General features: G+C 38.5%; 1 long non-coding RNA gene across 1 annotated transcript; it reads left to right on the forward strand.

Annotated features, from left to right (window-relative positions):
- The first annotated feature begins 283 nt into the window (after window positions 1–283).
- On the forward strand, window positions 284–2,529 carry LOC309713788. Its single transcript, XR_014278679.1, has 3 exons — window positions 284–375; window positions 1,854–2,252; window positions 2,410–2,529. It is a non-coding gene; the product is annotated as an uncharacterized lncRNA (long non-coding RNA).
- The last annotated feature ends 2,812 nt before the right edge of the window (window positions 2,530–5,341 follow it).

Raw genomic sequence — 5,341 nt, forward strand, 5'->3', positions numbered from 1 at the left:
GTGTTTTTAGCCCAGTCCAGTTTATTGTCAATGTGTACTCCAAGGTATTTATAGTCCTCCACAATGTCAACACTGACCCCCTGGATTGAAACAGGGGTCAAGTGTTTCCTGGTCTTCCTGAAGTCCACGATCAGTTCCTTGGTCTTTGCCACGTTGAGCTGCAGATGATTCTGCTCACACCACGTGACAAAGGAGTCGACCACAGCCCGGTACTCTGTCTCATCATCCCTGCTGATGCATCCAACCAATCCAATAGGACCTACCTTATCCAATAAGACAACAGCATAATTTAAGGAGAGCGCAATTGACCGCCAGATTCTGGAAGACTGTTCAGCCACATGCAACCTTTGGCACTGAGTCAGGCATAGTGAGAAGGTAAGTAATTTAAATACATTTGTTTTAGTTGGGTACGTTTTCACAGAATTGTTGTAGTGCATGCTATATGAAACGTAATCTGTAATGCATCTACATGTTGTTTTTACAGTGCTAGCTAAAGTTGGTATTAGCTTTGTGGCCAAAGCTGAAAAATATTAACAAATTGCACATAGTCGGGAGAAAGCAGCTGTTGTCGGTCAGATATGGAATTTATGCATGTGACAGAGAGCACTGACGTTTTTGATGGCTTAGCAAGTTAAAACGTCACTGAGAGAGCAATAGTGTTTGTGTTACTCGTGCTAGCTATGGCTACATTGGCTAATTAGTCTGGCTGTAACCGTCAGAGTTTCAGAAGCTGGGAGGGCCACAGTGCCATACCTTAATTCTTGCTGATGACATGCACTCAAGTTATAATAAGCATCCTGCCACCTTAGACGTGGGTTTGAGAACCTGTGCCCATAAATGCCAAATCATTTTTCCATTTAGTCATTGTTTTAGGTGACGTGTCACTTACTTGACTATTCTATCGATCATGCCCAAATAATACAGCAGATATCTACAAGGAGATAAGTTTGTTCAACAGACTATGTCTTATTAAGTGATGTATTGTGAACTTTCCAACATCGGCCCAAAACAAATTAGGACCCTTCCCCCCCCCCCCCCCCTCTTTTTTTCTACTTTGTGTAGAACATATGTGAGCTGCTTCTCAAAACATTATGTATAAATGAGGGAAAGATTGGTACTTTAAAAAACCATTGATGCTCTTCTGGACTGGAATACCTTTTTTCAATTAAAATTAATGTTTTATGTGATGGTGGAATTTTTACCTTTATGATTACAGAAGTCAAAACATCAGATGATGATAGCTTACCATCTAAACTCCCCATCTCTTGGCAAGTCTGAATTAGAGAGCTCAGCTGTATCGGCCTTTCTAGTGGATTTGCTTAAAGAGGAGATAGCTTAAGTCATTAGGTACATATTCCCTGACATTCTAGAGGTCAACTTTGCACAGTGTGTGACATTAAAGGGCATAACTTATAGAAATGGAATGGTACTGGCCCAAAGGGCAGCAGGTGGATTGCCAGAATACTGAAAAACCATATCTGCATTGTACCACAGCATATTCTACATTGTCAGAGAGCTTGGTGGCTGGTACAGAGAGCACGACAGAGCTTTTGAGCTCCGCCCAGTATCCACAAGAATATTCACTCTCGCTTCACTCTGTGAACTCCTTGATACTTATCCATTGGTTGACTATGAGATTGGATCAGTCCACATTGTGACTTTAAAATGGCATATAGAAATAAAAGGTGTTCATATAAGTGTAATAGGTTCAGTCGCATGTATTTCATTAGATAAATTCTTCTTTTTTATGTCTGATCTTTATAACTTTGAGTATTGGGTATGGATAGCTTTATGAAAACTAAACTGAAATGATTCTTTCTGAATGTCTGATATTAATTCTTTTTTTCCTACAGAGTCCTATGGGGAGTCCTATGGTCCTAAAGACTGTTTTGGCTGACGGAACCTGTCGAAGGCTCACTCTCTAATGGAGCGCCTGAATCAACTGAGGATCTCATCGTTGAAGTCAAGAGACAGTGTTGTCTTCAGGGCAGTTTCAGACTTCAGTTTATGGATTCCTTGTTTGGGAATGAGTTTCTTAACCTTACCTCAGTTTCAGAAGTAGCAGACAAGGGGACTCTTAAAGCTATTGACATGTCAAAGCCCACCACATGGACATAAAAAAAAGAGTAACAGAGTTGGTGAAACTAAAGATGGAAAAGACTTTTTCATACAGAAGACATGAAGTTGTTCGTGATGCACCAATGGTGGAGGCTTTCATGGCAAGATGGCCTGCTCTATTTGATTTCCATGAGGTAAGGTTCGCCTCATACACGGTGTTCTTGTGGTATTAGCCTAAAATGGTTAAGGCACAGTTGTTATTTGACAGCCCATTTCTTCAGCATGAGTGATTGCAGCCTTCTTCCAGGTATTAAACCTTTGAAGCTCATTTCTCTGTGCTCATGTTTTCAGATCAACGCTGAGTTTAAGAGAATTGCCACTATCCCCCCTCAAACAAAGTTCCTGGCTCAGCTGGATCTCCACTTGGACAACCTGGTTGGTCAACAGAAGAGGAGCGGTTAGTTGCCTGGATCCAGCCACTCTTACTAGATTGTATGATGTCATCTCAACAAGAACAAATTAAGTTGCTGAATTTCTTGCAGATGCTACATGATTTAATTACGTTCACCATAGAAACATGGAATTATTTAGTTCAAATTACAAGTTTGGATCTTATGCATGTAACAACCACCCAATTTGATTTTGGGGGTCGAAAATCAAATTGGTTTATTTGTTTTAGTCATCTTTTTGTATTCATATCCTTTTGATAGATAAGAAAAAGAGAAATCTGGCTTCATGTTGTGATTTTGGAAAACCACATGCTTTTGTGTTTATTGTCAGAAAATATTAAAACACAGTTAATATTTCTAAAAATGCTCCTGTGCTGCTGAAGTGCTCTATAAGAGCACTAACCCTGGATATTGATATGTCAAAGACACAAAGGTAACCGAAATAAACCTGTTAAAGTAAAGCAAACATAGTAGCAGATGGATAAATGTTAAGAAATGCGGATGACTCAGAGGGACACCAAAATCTAATGGAAGACTATTTAACTCCCAGTTAGCTCATCTGAAGCTTTGTTCATTTACATACAGATGTGTGGAGTCTAGATGAAGTATAGATTCTCTGATGGTTGTGAGCAGTTTCTCGAAGTTTCTGTCAGTCGTGAAATTAGTTGTAAAGACTGCCAACAATTGTAAACTATTTGCTAAACAATAGTAAACATTCTCCTTTTCTGGTGTAAGCTGCCCAAGTTTTACTGAGTGGTTTGTTAGCGAGTGTTTACAGACAAGCTGGCATCTTCCATGCAAACTACATGCTAGTGACCAAAGTAATCTGAAGGACCTCTTTGTCACCAATATCACCAGCAACCTGTCACCAACCAGCCGGGGAATGCAGACTTGGTAGTTCCCAGATGGTTGCTGACCTTCTTGTGCGACCGAAACCTTACTCAAACTGTCTGACTCTTCTTTTGCTAGAAGTCTGTTTATATATTTGCCACAGATGATTTTACTTTGGCTACACATTCATTAGAACTCATTTTATCAAACAGGTTTGGAATTCATGTTTTATATATTGTTTTTATTGCTTGCATAGACTTTATAACGCGTAAAGTCAAAGCTCAGGAAAATGGTTGGAGCCTCTGAACTGGTAGAAAGCTGACAGACAGAGATGAACAAAAGGAACCCGCTTTCTGTTCTTGTGTGTGTGCAAAGTCAGAACAATTAGCACTATGGATCTGTATGTGTATGCTTCACAGAAGTTCAGCTGAACGGAGCCTCAGTATTTTTTGTCTTAGTGGACAGGTCTACAATGCACCACACTGATATTTGCAGCAGCACAGAGAGAATCGAATAATTCAATGGAAAGACATCAGGGACACATTCACAGACAAGTTTTATAAAACCCAGGAAACATAAAATACAACAGAAAGCAGTTATAAATAACAACAAAGTCAATTAATAATAAATCCCTTAAAAATTAATTAGTCTCACAGCAGAAAGCCTGGTAATAATTTCACCAAAGCGCACTGTGATGCTTTGGAAGATTATAAATCCATTAGCAGCGTTGGAAATGATCTTCAAACAGCAGTGAAACACACTGAAGTCAAGATGTTATCATTCATTTTACAATTCCATCTTAATCCACTTAACATCTTTAAATTATCTGTATATTATTACAGCCTCCTTAATGAATGGAGTTGTCAACACTGACAGAGAGATTAAAATCTGCCCGGAGACAGCAGCAGGATGCAGCAAAGAAAAATCATCACACAACGAGACAGAGGCTGCAAAGCTGAACATAACACATGAGACGAGGTACCTTCAAAGTAAGAGAGCAAAACAGAACATGGCGCACACAGACCGGAGACTACCAAAGTAAAACAGGAAGTAACAGGAACACACAAACAGACACGACTGGGGAAAACAGGCAACTAGACAAACATGACGGCAATGCAGGAAATGCTGGGGAGGAAACACATAGGGGCAAGACCCAGATAAATAAGACACAGATAAGACCAAACATGAGCAGGACCAAATACTAAAACAACCATAACTAGAAGTACTAATTAAAACTTCTCAGCAAACGAAACTAGGGAAACGTAGAGATCATAAAGAAATAAACCAGAATCCAAGAACCCTTACAGTAATACTTTTTTTACTCAAACAAAACGATTAAAAGGCGAAGGTGTGGTTAGAGTTAGACTAGATGACAGCTCGAGTTTCCTGGCTCTGCACTGTAAAATCTAATTAGTTCACAGAACCCAAAAAAACTATGCAAACTTGTTGCCTCAAAAAAGTTCTACTTAAGATAATTAAGCTAGGGCAATTTACTCATTTTGAGTACACTGTACAACCTCGTTAGTTCCCAAAACTCAAAAAAAATTGAGTAAAGTTTACTTAAGATGACTGTTAGGACAACTTATTCATTGCAAGTCTGCAGTATTAAGAATAGGCTGTACAATACTAATTGTGACTGTACAATAGTACAGTACAATAGTACAGTCACAATTAGTCACAATTTCTGACTGTACAATACTAATTGTTTACCTACTGACAAACATTTCAAGTTCAACTAAATGAAAACACAATTTGTGGTAACCTGAATATGATTAAAAATAATTAACAACACTTTTTGTAATGATGTTAAAATGAGCCCAACTTTTATTTTCAAAGGCAAAAAAGTACAACAGCCAACATACTGGACACTGTTCTGCTGAACAACAAACAATTATATTGCCATCACTGTTATATTCTTACAGTGAAACAAAGTCTCAGATTTAATTATTCTGAAAATAAGTTTAGGCCTACCACAAAATAAAATATATTTATTGTTCTGTCAC

The sequence above is a fragment of the Aulonocara stuartgranti genome (assembly GCF_965226115.1).
Source record: "Aulonocara stuartgranti genome assembly, chromosome: 2".
Classification (NCBI taxonomy): Eukaryota; Metazoa; Chordata; class Actinopteri; order Cichliformes; family Cichlidae; genus Aulonocara; species Aulonocara stuartgranti.